Raw genomic sequence first — 16,101 nt, forward strand, 5'->3', positions numbered from 1 at the left:
ATTAGAATGTAAGTGCTTAGACTTTAGATGTTTGAGAGTAATTCTACGATAACAGTGTTGTTTGCTAGAAAATGCATTCTTATAAATGGGGTACCCCCACTGCCCTTTTTGCAGCTCCTGTTTGTCCTCATACTTCGCTATGTTCTCTTTCTTATTCCAAGCTGCATTTGGCACAGAGCTTTGTTTTCTTATTTGTACAAAAAAGGCTTGGAAAGGCTCTTGCTGCAATTCAGCATTTACTCAATTTCACTGAATGCTGACTAAGCCCGTGTAGAGGAGTATGTCATTCTGCCAGATAGGAATTCCTCTGCTTTGAGTTTGTGCTCTGATGGGCAAAGGGCAGGCTGGTCTCACATGGAGACTGGCAGGATCCTACACACATACCAGCTTTCTCCTTAATAATTATTCACAGTTTGTTGCATTAGACCATAGGAAGAACTGTGCTGGATTTGACCAAAGGCCAAACAAGTCACACATCTGTTTCCACCTGTGGATTTTGTGAAGTCTACAAGGAACAACACCTTCCTATTCATACTGTGTAGGAAGTGGGATTGGAAGGTATTTTGTCTCAGTACCTGGGAGGCAGCATACGGACATTGTGGCTGTCGCTATTGCCTGAGTCTCCATAAATTGGCCTAATCCCTTTGAAAACTGTCCAACTCACTGGCCATCATTACATCTTGTGATAGCAAATTCCAACTTTAGCTGTGCTTTGTGTGAAGATGTACTTCCTGTCATCACTTCTCAGTTCCACCATTTGGCTACAGAGAATGATGTTGTATTGTGCATTAAGTGTTACAGGAGAAAGATCAAATCCTCTCTTTTCATTCCCTCACACCATGTCTAATTTCAAATTGAATATGGTTGCCTTACTAACCTTGTTTTTCTTAACCTAATCCCCCAAAGGTTGCAATTTTTCTTCATAATAAAATTGTTTCAGCCCTTTGACCATTTCAGATGAACTTATTAAGAAGCACTAATCCCAAGAAAGATCTTTGGCAGAGATGTGCAACCACTGACTGCTTCCCCAAAATTAAGCAAGAGCTGAAATTATAGTAAATTTCTCCAAAAGCACAGTGTGTAAGGTCATTATGTTTCCAAGACTGGAAACATCATATGTTTTCCCGAAAATATAGATTCTCATTCCCAAATGTCTCGTTTTCTCAACATTCCAAACCATTTTGGAATATTTTGTTGCTGAATGAACACTGAATTTCACATCCATGCACCCTGCCTGGTTGCTCACACTAAACCTACTGGAATAATTGTATGGAAGATCTCATGCAAACAACAGATTGGGTACTTTGGATACCTTATGTGAAGACCCAGCTCTCTGGAGAAGGTTCTAATGCTGAGGAAGGTGGAAGTAAAGAGAAGAAGAGGATGACCAGCAGCAAGGTGGATAGGGTCAGAGTAACAATGAGTGCACCATTGGAAGGGCTGAAGGATCAGGTAAGGGACAGATTGTCATGGAGAAAATCTATTTATGTGGTCACTAAGAGTTGCCAACAACTTGATGGCACATAATTTTTAAAAAATCATTCTAGAGGTATGGCAGCTATCTCTAGGGTCCTGTTCTCCAACTGTGTTGGATTACCACTTCCATGCTGGCTGAGCATTCTGTCCCAGCACATCTAATGGGCCTCCAATATGGGATTATTATTACTGTTATTATTTCTCTACTCCTCCTTAAAGCTCCAGGATTGCATGTTATCAAATGAACATGGGTGCTGCTTTGCTGCATCATCCATGATCAAGTCAGTGTAAATATGCAAAGGAATTCTCCAAACTTGGCCTCAACACCGAATAGCCCATGAATCAAAGACCTGAGGAGGGGAGTGATGTTTTCACATTCTCTGTTTCTTCAGTTACATGTTAGCAGGGAAAAAGGATGGGGAAAGGGGGGTGGGACAAAATGGTCCGAGCCAGCAATGGGACGTGGGGGTCAAATTCTCCAGTTTGGTTCAGTGAAGATGCAGTAGTGCAGTTGAAATTACCAAATGCAAAGGAATGAAATTAACTTCAAACAGCAAATTAAATATTGCTTCCATCTTTGCCCTCTTCAGATACCTCTGTTTCCAATATGCTTATGACGTTGCCTTTTCCCAAGCATCCACATTTACAACATGAATTTAAGGAATGCGTCTCTGTAAGCATTAAGGCTTCCATATAAGCATGAGGTGTTTACTGAAGCCTCTTTCAGTAATATTGTGAGCATGATGTTACTTGGCCTGCTCATGTGTGGAAATAAAACACTTTTCCATTATGCCTAAAAAGGCCTCTTCAGTGGCCATTGGCAGGACTGGCTGCACTGGTGCATTTGATAACAGTGTGCTCCACAGAGAGGGCAGCACAAAATTCATTCTGCGCAAGAGTCTGTATCTTGGAAACTTTCCACCAGAGCCAAGGCTGGAGGCCATCTGTCATCATGCCATTTGTCCAACCGGTAGGATTTGGGAAATTATGATATTGTCTGCTTATTTTCAGATTCTGAAAACGACTAAAATGATTTGAGTCTTGTAAGCTTCTCCATCTTGATCCTCCTCAATTTAAGAAAAGCCTGTGATGCTCCATAAGTTTTAACTAAGGGAAAAATGGAGGAGGAGGAGGAGGAAAATAATGTCAACACATTAACAGTGTTTTCTCAGTATGCCTCAGCCTGAAGGCATGATCCAGATCAGCAAACAATGGAAGAATTGAACCCATATTGAGAAGTGTTGTAAGTTATGGTTTCTAAAGAAGCATCAGAGTAGCAAGGAGCAATACTGTCACTAACTAGCAATCACTCAACTAATGTCTGATTCATCTTGCGTTGTGCTTTGTAAATCAAGATTTATATCTTCAAGCATTGTGTCAATCCGGCTAATCTGCTTACACCACAAGCCATGTTTTAATGTATTGTGTTAACTCAGCTGGAATCTGTATTACTAACCTAAAGCAAAGGGCCTCTGAATGTAATATGCATGGATTCCCTCAGTTTCTTAAGTTAGTACAACAGTACACACTGAACCATAAAGCAGCCACAGAGTCTGAGTTCACACAACCTACTTAGCTGAAATGTGGTGGTTGTCTGGTCTGTAACTCAGTGTCTTGTGTGAACACAGCCCAAGGGCTCCTGCCATGGAGTTGCTGGAGCCTGCTCCTTTGGTTTGCCTTCCTTATGTTGCTAGAAAGGACCCCTGCCCCCCAGCCCCCAGCCCCACACACTAGTTCTGCCTGTTGTTAGAATCTATACCAAAGAGAAACTCTCAAAAGATTTCAGGTGTGAAGAAGCCGTGTCTTAAGATTGTGGCTGGCCTGGGTTTCAGCAACTTTGCACGAGTAGGTGCTGTGTTGCTGGGAGCCGCTTGGGCCTAAGGCCGCTGCGCTTTTGTTCCTGTTATTTTCAACAATGACAAATGGAAGGCCATCTGTGCTGAGTGGGTGGCGCTTCCTAGCCTTGGAACTTGTGGCACTGCCAAGAACAATTGAAGATGCCTGCTCCCTTGGTGATAGTGTCCTGTCTGCCTTTCCCGTGGTGTGACAGAAGAATACTTAATTGGCAGCTGGAAGGGGACTCTCCTCGATGGACAGGTGTTGAAGCAGAACCAGAGACCTTACAGCTTCATTCCTGAGGTTTCCACCTCCCCTCAGAATAAGGTCCAGTCCTCCCTAGCATATAGCTAAGTGGAGGAAAGCACTCTGTTTCCTGAGCCTCCAGTTTTCCTGCTCATGGATTATGACTGAATGCCATTCTTTTTATTATGCTTTAAAGCACCCAAAACAGGAAGCCTCACATCAGAATGAAGGGGTGGCTAGAAGCCATTTGAAACTGCAGCTAATGACAAACTGAAATGCACATCCCAGACGTTGCTTTTGCTGGCTAAACAGTCATCCTAGGCCAGGACTGCTCAGAGAGCCACCCACAGCACCTTATTCTTGCAAACAATAACGAGATGATTGTGTTTGTGACAGACACCAACAAGAAAGAGACAGAAGTGGCTGATGCACTTGTAACTGGGAGTTCATAGACTCTTAATGCTGCCCTGGCAAGAGACTTCCAGGGCGTGCTTGGCAATGCACCCTCTTCCAGGCACTGAGTCATCTGCACAGCCCATCTTCTCGCTGCTCTGGCAGTCTGATTCACTAGCTTGACTCAGTGTTCTTGGCCAGCCATGGCTTGCTCTCCCATCCCTTCCAAGGAATCAGTCCTTGATCTATGTTCCTAGCTCCATTTGGGGCATGTCACTTGCTCCCTTGAACAGCCTCTCTCAGGAATGGTGGTCAAACCCTCTCTTAGGCCAGAGGTCAAAGGGGAAAAAGTGGAGATTAGCATTAAGCTGATTCTGATAGCTAGATCAGGGAGCGGTTAGTTTACATCACTGTTCCAGCTGCTGGCAGATCGCATGACACACAACTTGCCAGAGACTGGAGGGTGGATTAGAACTGCAGTGTCAGATCAGAGATGTGGGGATGGAAGCAAGGAGAAGCAAACAAGTTTCTGTCAGGGCACTTCTACTTGTGCCTTCCTGCTGATTAGTCTTGGGGCCCGACCTTGTGCACACCTGTGAATCACAGCTCACAAGTCAAGGCAAACTGTGACTAGATCACAGGGAATGGAAGTGCTGAGATTATCAGAAACAGGGGCTGCCTGGAGCTATTTTACAGGGCCAGTTTTATAATTCAGCAAAATTTAAATGAATCAGCCATAACCATAATAACAGTTAAATAGCACACAGACATGAAATAAAACATAATGAGGTCAAGCAAAATAACAATCTGATTAGGGAGATTGAATTATCCAGCATTGGAGGTCTGGTGGAACTGCTTCCAGACAGCTCATGGGCAATGCTCTCTCTCGAAAGAGTCTTGGGGTCCCTCAGCCAAGCAGGATCTGGCCATTGTATCTGCTGACTGTCCTCTTCAGGCAGAAGCACAGGTTGGGGCTGAAGCCTCCCCAAGAGGTCTCAGTAGACCCTAATATAGACACTTGAAAGGCAAAACAGTAAAACATGCTTGGCAGGGCAGTTTCTGCTGGAAGCTACTACAGAAAGAAAGAAATATTCCCCAACCAGATGCTCTCCAGTTGTATTGGACTATCGTTGCCTCAACCACTAGTAGTGATGGGAGTTGTAGTGGGAACTGGGGTGATGGGAGTTGTGTAGATAGTTGGATGTCCTACACCCATGTGACAGACAGCCTTTCCCTAGCATGTGGTTGCTTTTCTTAGCATTTGTCCTGCATGGCTGCAGGGTCCACATGTTTTTGCACTGTGTTTGTCCAGTTCTTACAGCAAAGCTATCAATGTGTGATGTGAGGAAAGGTTTTGTTTATCAGCTGGCTTGTCACACAGACTGACTCTGATTAGGGCTGAGAGGGAGTGACTGGCCTAAGGTCACCCAGCTGGCTTCCATGCCTAAGAGAGGGCTCCAACCTGTGTCTTCCCTCTCCTGTCTAATACCTTAACTGCTTCACCACTTTTCCCTAGCACGTATTGATTAATTGATTGAGTCATTCATTCATTCATTCATTCATTCATTCATTCATTCATTCATTCATTCATGTCCCATCTGTTTTCTTTCCCTGCCCCCTTTCCTTGAGGATTTCTTCTCTTTTAAAGGAGTTGTCATTACTGCATCTTGCTTTTCACTTCTGTCATTGTGACAAATGCAAGACCAGCAGTGTCCCCGTTATTTGGTTATGGCAAAAACAAAAGAAATAGGTCTTAGTAAAGTGAAAAAGAAGTTTTGCTTTGTAAAAGAAGGCACAGTGAAAGTTTAACATGAAGACATGAAGATCTGCTATCTTAGCTAGCCTTAGCATATGAAGGGTGCTTTAGAATTACTTTTAATGAAAAGTTGGCTAGAAAGGGTTATGAACAGAACAGAACAGAACAGAACAGAATAGAATAGAATAAAGAGTTTTGTTTCCCAGATAATGGATGGAAGAACTTGAGATGTTCATCATATCAATCAGCATTCTCCAGACTGGCACCTCTGTGATGTGTTGGGCTACCAATTCTATTTATCCTAGGTCTGTATCATTACTAGGGATGGTGGGAGTTGTAGTCTTGCACAGCTTTTCCAAACTGGAGTGCTATCCAGATGTGTGAACTCCCTGGATTTGGGAAACTGAAGTCCACCCACCTTCTGGGCTGGGGAAGACTAATCTAACAAATTGAAAGGGTGCCAAGCCATGGGAAACTGATCTAGAATACAGACAGATACAGCATGGGCTTCAGTGGCTCGTTTCCCAGCCTGGGGGCCCTGGTGAACCCTGGGGAGTTTAGCCTGCAATCTCTAGCCCAACTGAGCTGATGGAAACATCCCTACTATTAATGGAAGCTCTGGGCAGGATGGCTCAATAGGAGAAGACAGATCTTCCCTTCCCAAGGACCTTGCCCAAGAGGCAGGGCTAGTTCCATGCTGTAAGCACTGAGGTTCAAAAGGATTGAAATGGTATAAAAGCACAGCATAAATACAAATATTAAGAATAAATATGAGGATCCCTGGAAGCAGACAAGGATTGCCATGTCTTAGAAGATCTGCTTTAAGAAGACCTTAGAAGACCAACGGATGTGCAAGAACACTGACTGCTTCATTAAATATAGTCTAACCATTCTCTTGCCATTAAGTGACTTGGATGATTTTGTTCTCTGGTGATTTTAGCCCCTGATCTTGGGCAAGGCTCCTCCCACATGACTGGCAGAAAGTAACATGAACACAGTTTGCCAAGCAAGCTACCAGCAGATGGGGTATAATATTCCCTCCAGGTTAGTGTCAGTCACAGTTAGCCTGAATGACACAGTTAATGGTGCACCATTTTTCTGCAAGCCCCTTTTCCTTTCCGTGCCTCTGTGTGTGCATTTTGCCTTTCTGCAGCCTCAGCAGGACGTTGTGCATCAGGAGCTGGTGTGGAGAAACAAAGAGCAGCAAAGGGGCATGAAAGAGCAGACAGCCCCAGCAGAATGAGGAATCCACAGCACCTGAGACATTGTGGAAATGTGCAGATACAAGTGATGGCTGAAAGGCCTGGGATTATTTATCTCTGAGCCTGAGAGGACAATGCAATGAAAAAGCATATTGATTCAGGATCATGCTTGGCTTGAGGAAGCAAATTGTCAACTGACAAGAGGATCAAAGGAAACTAGAAAAATAGCGAATCCAAAATCCCTACAAAGGAACACTGTCTCTATATAGAATGAATGCATAATATAACCTGAGGGTTTTCAGAGGCATCATAAACATTGACAAAAGTTGAACATATTGAATTAATTGCAACAGGCTATTTTGGCAAGCAAGCCAGAGGCTCGCACAATTGCTATAACCCTATACTGAGCTACAGGATAACAGATGGTAAATTTAATTTTCCCTCTGTTGTGTATCTCGCTTGCACCTACTGTTGGAAAATGTTCTCCCAAAATAGTTGATAGGAGGGGTGTGCAGAAGATCTGATTATGAACCACCTCAAATTCAAATCACCATTTTGAACTTGAAATGCCCATTTTGAGCGCAAAAGAGTTTTTGAGTGTGCAGAAGGCTGTTCCAAACACTTTGGAATTGTTTTGAATGTTGTTTCAAGCACAAGACTCTTCCCAAAAGCTCAAAGCAACTCTTTTCAAGCTTGAGATAAAGTGTTGGAAATCAAAATGATTCAAATTTGAAATATTTTGCACATCCCTAGCTGAGAGCTGAAATAATTTAGAATTTTGAACACTGCGACATTTGAAGGTGAAGCACAGTAAAGGACACACAAAATGCTAGGATTTAGATGTGTGGAAATGTGTGTTTTCTAGAGAATACAGTAATTAAAGTAATTAACATAGTACTTTCTAAAATCCGTGTGTGAAGTATCTCATCAAGTATACCCCCTATCGAACTAGATTGTTAACATGTGCTTATAGGAAACCCACAGTGCAGCTATCTACCATAAAATAAAAGCAATGGTATCTCTTTAGAAGATCTAGCAAATCCTGGAGGTAAATTGGAACCCCTTTTCCTGGATGAAAGCTACTTTCTAGATATTGATGATTAGGATGAACTGTCTGTGGGCAGCAGATTATCAAGTATTTCTTCCACCTAGCAGCTGATATAAACCATTGTCAGATATAAGAACAAAGGGGTGCCCAATTCAGCATCTCTTCATTTTTTGGTGGGTCATCAAAAACTAACTCCTGAAGGTTGCTTCTAATTGTTTATTTATATATTTGATTTATACTTCACCTTTCCGTTAGGAGCTCAAGACAGTATACAAAGCATTTTTTCCTCCAGTTTTTCCCTGCAAGAATCACCTTGTGAGGTGGGTTGGGGTGAGAGGTACTGCCTGTCCCAAAGTCATCTTGTGAGCTTCCATGACAGATGTGAACCTAGGTTTCCCACGTCTTAGATGAATACACATCCAACACATCTGGATAATGGCCTTCAGTTTTCAGGTCATGTTTATAGATGCTTTTTGTTTTCAGCTACAGTCCTGAGATTCTTGACCAATGTGAAAATCTAGGTTTTGAGAGTAGAGTCAGATACAAATGTGAAACTAATTATTTGCTATAATTTCTCTGAGCCATCTGTTGGGATCATCTATATCTATGAGTTACCACAGGTGTGTGTGTGTGGGGGGGGGAATTCTACTGCTTACTAAGAAGTGGCTATTGTTAAACTACTAGGAGTCAGAAACTTTTGCTGATCTCTTGCAAACTACCCTTGAAAGTTGTTCTGTAGCTAAATGCCAGGAGACATTTTCCCTCTGCTACTGAGGGGCTTGTGGTTGTTAGTACAGTCTGATGACTATAGAAGTGTTCAGTTACCAACACTGAATTACACAGCATCACAGTCCTCCTCAAGGAGACAGAAACATTTGACATCAGGAAAAAGCTTGGTTTGATGTGTTCAAAAGGAAAACATGAAGGGGAGCATTGCTGGGAATCTTGTTGAAGGATTCCATCAGCTGACAGAAGAGCATTATTAACCCTTTTCTGCAGTCAGTCCCAAACTTATTGTTCTTGGAAGAAGAGATAATTAAACTATCAACAATTCATTTAAATATGAGCTAGTTATTAACTATTACCTGGCTGCAGTGCATTAAGGACCTCTCTATAAGAATTCAAGGCTCACAAAGAGCCCTCTTTCTTTGGTAGTTTCTCTTCATTTCTTTATTTTGGGGTGATGGGAAGAGATTGTTCTAGCTACAAGTTAGACTTCTGAAAGAGAAATCATGGTGAGTTTTACATTAATACTCTGAGTCTGAACATTTCTTTGAGGTTAAGTCATATCAATGTTATAATCTGAAACATGGATTTCCTTCAGACAACCATGGCATTTTAGCAATCAGGGAAGGGCAATCTCTTTGTTGAGAATGGCACTCCCCCTTCCTCCCCTTTTTTTCCTGCCAGTTTTAATCACTGGTCCACATTTAACCAAGAGGTGCTAAAGAAGTGATAGAGTCTTACAGCTACAGTATTTGTTTTTCAGAAGACTGAAGGAACAAAAACCTCCATATAAATTATCACAACAAAATGTGGGTGATATCAGAGTGAAGGGGGTTATGACAAGATTGAGGCCACAGTTTAGAAAAGACTTTTGAAAGAATCATCTCTAAATTATACCTGAAAGCAATAGGTATATCAGACTTTTTTTTCCCTCACCATTAAAAAAATGGAAGTTCCTGTTCCCAGGATAATCACTTCTAGTCTATCTGATTTTTTACAACATTTTTATCTGTTCTATTAAGATGTTTCACCTCTCTACAGGGATAAAAGCTGAGAAGCAACTTCATCTGTACAAAGAGAAGCAGCAACTTGAGGGTGGAGCTTTTTGAACATGACTTGCCTTTAGGGAGGGTCTGTCCTCTAAATATACATGACCTGGAAATTCTTGCCTTGCTCCTCTTTTTCTCTGACCTCCTACCCATTAGCATGGCTTCTGCTGACAGAGTGCCATTGCATCTCTACTTGGAAAAGCACCTGCCTTTCCCTCAGGGACAATCCATAAAGTATATCACTCATCAAAGCAAGCAGGCAATAAAGACATTGTGACAAAGGAAGGGTTGGGCCTTGGTTGAAAGGAAGGGAAGCATTATGAGGGAGGCACAACATCACTTTCAGAGCAAAAACAACATGCATGACTGAAAAGCTATTTCATTGACCCAGACAATAGAGATACAATCAAGCTGGGAAGCTGGGATATCCATTGGCTGGGTTTATCAACAACTCCAATTTCTGTCACAAGGAAACTCCTATCCCATGCATTGCAGTACATTCAGTTAGTCACTGCTGGCCACTCCAATCACCTCAAGCCTTTGATCTCTGCTAATGATAGGGTACTTCTGTGACTGTTCCTAGAAATGACTCTTGAAATGTCCCTCACAGAGATGCAAATGGATGTATTGTGCTGTATAGGCACACATACAGGAGATAACGGAAAATGCCACTCCACTCCAAGAAGAGGGTGGAAGGGTATTTTTGTGAAAATGGGTCTGAGCGGAAGAGAATATGCATGAATCAAAGGTTAATTATGAAGTAACATACTCCTCGGCTGAAAAGAGCTACAGGTGTCAGGTACTACAGCTCCCATCAACTTCAGACAACATGGTTATTATAGTCCCATACATTCAGAGGGCGCCAAGTTGGGGAATGCTGGTTTCAAGCAAGTTACCATGTAACTGTCGTGTGTTCTCTGGGTCATCTTCAGCAGTTGCCTAGTCATCAGACTGGCTATTTGTTCCATTCCTGGATCTTCTCAATCTGGACAGAGAAAAAAAATCATGGCTGCTGTGAAATTCTAGAGGAGACAAAGCACCCAAAGACAAGAAATCACAGATAGCTCTGTTCTAGCAGTTCTTCAGGATGATCACTGGAGATGTTTTGTGACTTACTATGCTTTAAAGCCACTTCTGAGTGAGACTCAAAGATTGATGCAGAAAGTGTAAAGTGGCTTTCCCAAACCTGAGGTCTTCTATCAATCCCAGTTGGCATGACTGGGAATTGCAAATCTTTTGAAAAAAACAAATAACCAGCCAGATTGTGCAGAGGCCAAGGGCTCCTATTATGGCTGCAGCACTCTCGCCACTAGTGATAGAAAGGAATTGATTATGCTGATTATGGAGCCAAAATATCTCTATGGTTTTGCAGGAGATGGGGCTCATTTTTGTTTCTGTTTTTGGAGGGCTGTCCTATAAAACTGGTCAATCCAACTGCAAGAATTCAGGATGCAGTGTAGCCCTAGGTGCCAATAAGAATGCCTTCTCCTGTGGGACATGTTTGTTGAGGTCAGCAATATATTTGGCTACTTGCTTGGTTCATCTTCATTTTCTGATTCCATTAGTAAGAGTCTGGTCTGGCCTTGGCTTTATTTATTTATTACTAATATTTCTATTCTGGTCTATTCCACGCTGGCTCTGATACATCACTGTGGAGTGACAAGAAGAAAAATGAGGGGGGGCTGTAGCTTTCCATATGCTGCTGTACTGCAACTCCCAGAAATCCTAACTGGAATGCTCAGTGGTGTGGGATGCTGGGAATTGTAGTTTATTTGCACCTGCAAAGCCATAGGTTCCCGCACCTAAATGCAGAAAGAGGAGTTTCTGAAGGACAGGTTTATAAATGGCAGCCAGTGGAGGAAGAGAACATTTTTATAGGCCTTACTGGAATGGGAGAGGGAATATAGCTTTGCTTGCTGGATCTGAAATTGTATGAGGATATGAGTAAGAGCTGGTGTTCTCAGCAGTTTTTATTGCCCTAGCCACTAAGGGTTTTGTGTTATGAATTAACACTGCATTTGTCATATTTAGGCTGTAGTCCCCTTACCATCTCACTTGGGAGGGCAAATCCAGTGTGACCTCTTTCTGAAACTTCAGAAGAGCAAAGCAATCATCAAAGCTGTTTTTTCTTCTAGATACCCTGACATCACTCACTCTTCCCCTGCTCTGTTTATTCTCCAACACAGTGCATGCAGATCTTTTATATCCATGTGAATTTTGGCACCAGTTCCTGGAGAATGGGGAATTGTCTGTATTAAATCTCGTATCAGGTAATCCACATGCCGGATTGTTGCTGATGGAGACAAGACTCATCACTTTGTCTAGCCTAGTTGAACTCTAGGTTTCAGCACTGGATTCCTATTCAGGGAAAACACCTGGAGCAGCATGGACCCCAAAGGAAAGAAAATAATTGTTCTTTGTGCAGCGGGGAATGTGCATTTCTGTCAATTATAGTTAAGTAAAATATATGGGGGACCACAGTTTCATGAAGACACATCAGTTCTGGATAGGAATTGGGAAAATGCTGGAAGCTAACTGGAGGAAGGAGGTAGAACCAGCTCTTCCCTCTCTTGGGCTTGCCTAGGTTTGTTCTTTTCACTAGCGGCACATTGAACGCTTCCTCTGGGTGGATACCTCACTGGGGTGTGTCCCACCTGCACTGTACAAAGTTGAGTCAGCAACTGCTGCAGTAGAAAGTGAATTTCTATTAACCCTCTGGAGACCGAATGTTTCCCAACCTGGTGCATTCCAGAAGGGATGGGCTACAATTTCCATAATGTCAAAACAGTTGTGGTGGAGTAATAGGGATTGCAATCTAACATATCTGGAAGACATGCGATTGGAGAGGTGGGGGCTGCAAATGTACAACCCCACTACATTTCCTTTCAAAAGGTAAAGTTTTCTTTTAGTTTAATTCGGTTCTGGTGACTTCCTGGACATGTCCATGCCATTGTCTTGGCAGTGTTCCCAAGATAGCTTGTCGGTGTTTTCTGCCAGAATGTCCCAGTCTACAGCTTTGCTATTTCCTGAAGGAATCCTATCAGCCAGTCCTGACTGATCCTGTGTAGCTTCCAAGCCCAGGCCAGGTCAGCTGAGTCATGTATGTTCCTAGAATCTAAAGGACATAAATTGTCATTGGGTAGCATGGCAGTACAGGGTCAGGAATCAACTTCACAGTGCTGTCTGGTAGGAAAATAACTGATCAAAATCTCCAAAAGCAGGTGTGATCCAATAACATCTAAGCCAGGTACATAGGAAGCTGCCTTTGAGCAGACAAGACCTGGCCAGACCATTGGTCCATTTAGATCAGCTTCACCAATCTAGTGCCCTCCCAGTATGTCGGAACTATAATCCAAAATTCCCAGCCAGCCAACCCAAAAGACCGGTATACTGAAAGGTGCCAAGCTGCTGAAAGTTGATCACGATCAATACTGTTTAGCAGTAGGTCTCCAGAGTTTCAGACATAGGTTTTTTTCTAACCCTGACTAGAGTCATCAAGGATTGAATCTGAGATCCCTTTAGGGCCATGACGATAGGGCAGGAGGTAAGGGGGGGTCCAAATGAAAAAAATGCGTTCCAAATACAATGGAAGCCATGTATGTACCCTGAGATGGGTAGTGAGTGGTTGTTAATAAGACATTGGTTGCTTCTCTAGCCTAGTTAGCAAGATGTCTTGAGTTATACATGTGCAAAGTAAGTGTCCTGCCACTGAACATGCTCCCTCACTGTGACTGCTCCAGTCAAAGCAGAGTAAAATATGGGTGCGGTTTGACTCAGACTGATTATGGATTTGTGGGGCAGGTACTGAATTCCACCTACAGACTGCCACTGTAGGTGGCACTGATCCACCTGATCAGTCCCTTAAGTTCCCTTGTAAAGAGAGTCTCTCTGAGAGGCAAAAAGCCTGGGGGGAGGGTGTGAAGAGCACAGTGCTGGTGTGGAAGAGACTGAGCCTCCTTTGCCGACGTCCTCCTTTGATGCTGTCAACTACAAGCTCCCTTTCCCATCCTCCCATTAGAAGTGACAGGCCAAAACTCTGCCTGATGTGAAGGCAGAGTATGCCAAACGAATGAATGCTTGAGGACTATGTTCAACAATTTTTTGGACAGTTGGGCAGAAGTGGTCATACTTATGTTATATGCAGAATCCATGGCAAAGGTCAACAGATGTTTTTCAAAGCAAGCGCCAATAGTGGTTAAGCTATTTGTGAACTGTCAATGATCTGGGTGCAAGATAAAAGGATCATAAGATTGCTTTGACCATTAGTCTTTGCTCTGGGCATTTCCACATAAGTTGTTTGTGCTTCTTCCACATCAGCAATGCATCTGCTTTCTGACTCAGCTCAACTGCGTTTCAAATTGCATTTCAATTTATTTACCTTTTGCTGTGTTGAAGCTCTGCATGTGTAGTTGGGTGAGCTGGTTTCCCATGGGCTGGAAATCTTATGTCCTCCCAACTCTTGTGTTGAGCCCAGCCTCATCACACTTGGATATTTGGAGAAATAATGCACGCAACAGGAAAAAAAATGGACAGGGAGGGAGCCACTGATACAATGCCAATTTTTGTGTTCTGCAATGGGTCTAGGGCCAGTTTGGTCTAGTGATTAAGGCTCCAGGAGACTGTGAGTTCTAATCCCACCTTAGGCATGAAAGCCAGCTGGGTGATTTTGGGCCTGTCATTCTCTCTCAGCCCAGCTCACCTCATAGAGTTGTTGTTGTGGGGAAAATAGGAGGAGGAAGGATATTGGGTGTGTTCGCTGTCTTGAATTATTTATAAAAATAATAAAGGCAGGATAAGAAATTTTAAAAAAAAAACCCAAAGGGAGCATTGATTACCTCATGGTTTTCTCAGCATTTTGAGGACAAGCAATGAAGTAAGGCTTCAAATTGCTTTGGAGGAATTCAGGAGTGGATATGGTAGTAATACAAAAATGCCCTTACTCAGTGTAATGTCCTTACTCAGCTTTTTGAAGAAGAGTTAAAGCAGATTTGTTAACACTGGCATTGTAGTGGTTTTACTATTGTCTTAATATGCCTCGTTATGTTTCAGGGTTTTGAGTTTATCTGATTTATTGTATACACTCTTGGTGACATCTTCATATGTATGGGTGGGCATGTATCAGAAAGAGAAAGAACAGTGGAGTGATGACAAGATGTCCTCACATGATCTCTTCCAATGCTGCAATTCTTGACTTTAAGGTTTCCATTGTTGTGTTCATACAACATGCTAAGCCATAGTTTTTAAATCATGGTTTGGCAAATAAGCCACAACTGGTTAGATTCTCACAGTACATTGTGTAACAAATTACAGACTGGGGGGGGGGTTCATAAACCTGCACAACCCAAATTAACCACATTATAGCTTAATACAATTTATATTCCAGGACACTTAGTATTCTCTAGGCCAGTGTATCTCAACCTTAGCAACTTTAAAGATGTGTGGATTTCAATTCCCAGCATGCTGGCTGGGGACTTCTGGGGACTGGAGTTCCACACACCTTAAAGTTGCTAAGGTTAAGAAACACTGCTCTGGGCAGATGTCCCGAGGCAAGAGTTATTTTCCCCTGACCAAAGACCTTTCCATATACAAAAGTTGCAACAGTATGACATTTGAGCTGCCCTTGTCCCCATTTTTGTTCACCTCATGGCAAAAAGCAAACATGGTAAGGGAAGAACAGAAAAGAGATGCAGAGTGTCGGGTAGCTGCTTTTTAGCATTTTTGCATTGGCCAGCTGGTGGGAGTGCTAACCAGCTCATGAACGGGGAGGTGAGGACACCTGCAGTGTGTTGGCACACAGTAGCACAGAAAGGAGTGAAGGTATTTGGAAGGACCAAAGTTGGTAGCCAGTCACATTTTCATCTTCAGTTCCAAGAGGGATCATATAATGATGGGTCCCAAAAGGCTTAGATGATAGATGGAGATGACTTAACTTCCTTCCTCTGATACACAAAGAGAAGAGGTGAGAAGTTTTTTTATACGTAGCAGGACATAGCAAGTGCTGGATGTTGGTCTGAAAAAAGAGTGTTTTCTGCAGAAACCTCTATGACATCATGAGTTCCCCCAGAAATCTGATGGGGACCAGGACTTGCTTGGAGTCTTAATGCTGTTGTGAAACCAACCTGCCTTCGTAGGACTCTGGACTGTCAGCTCCAAACACAGACATGCCCAGTGTACAACTCTGCCTCAAAGCAGGATCTTCCTAAGTGGGACATGCTGCTGCTCACATAGACAAAAAGGGATGTCCCCTCCCAACCCTTCCTTGTCCAGAAGAAAAAGCTTTGTCTTCTTCAAACTGGGAGAGAGCACACTATGGAAAGGAAGAAAGCAAAAAGTGCTCTAAGCTGGGAAAGCTGAGACTATCTCACTTCA

Source organism: Python bivittatus, unplaced genomic scaffold, assembly GCF_059951505.1.
Source record: "Python bivittatus isolate LINGU-HERP-01145 unplaced genomic scaffold, Pbiv_v1 ctg000080_np1212, whole genome shotgun sequence".
Lineage (NCBI taxonomy): Eukaryota > Metazoa > Chordata > Lepidosauria > Squamata > Pythonidae > Python > Python bivittatus.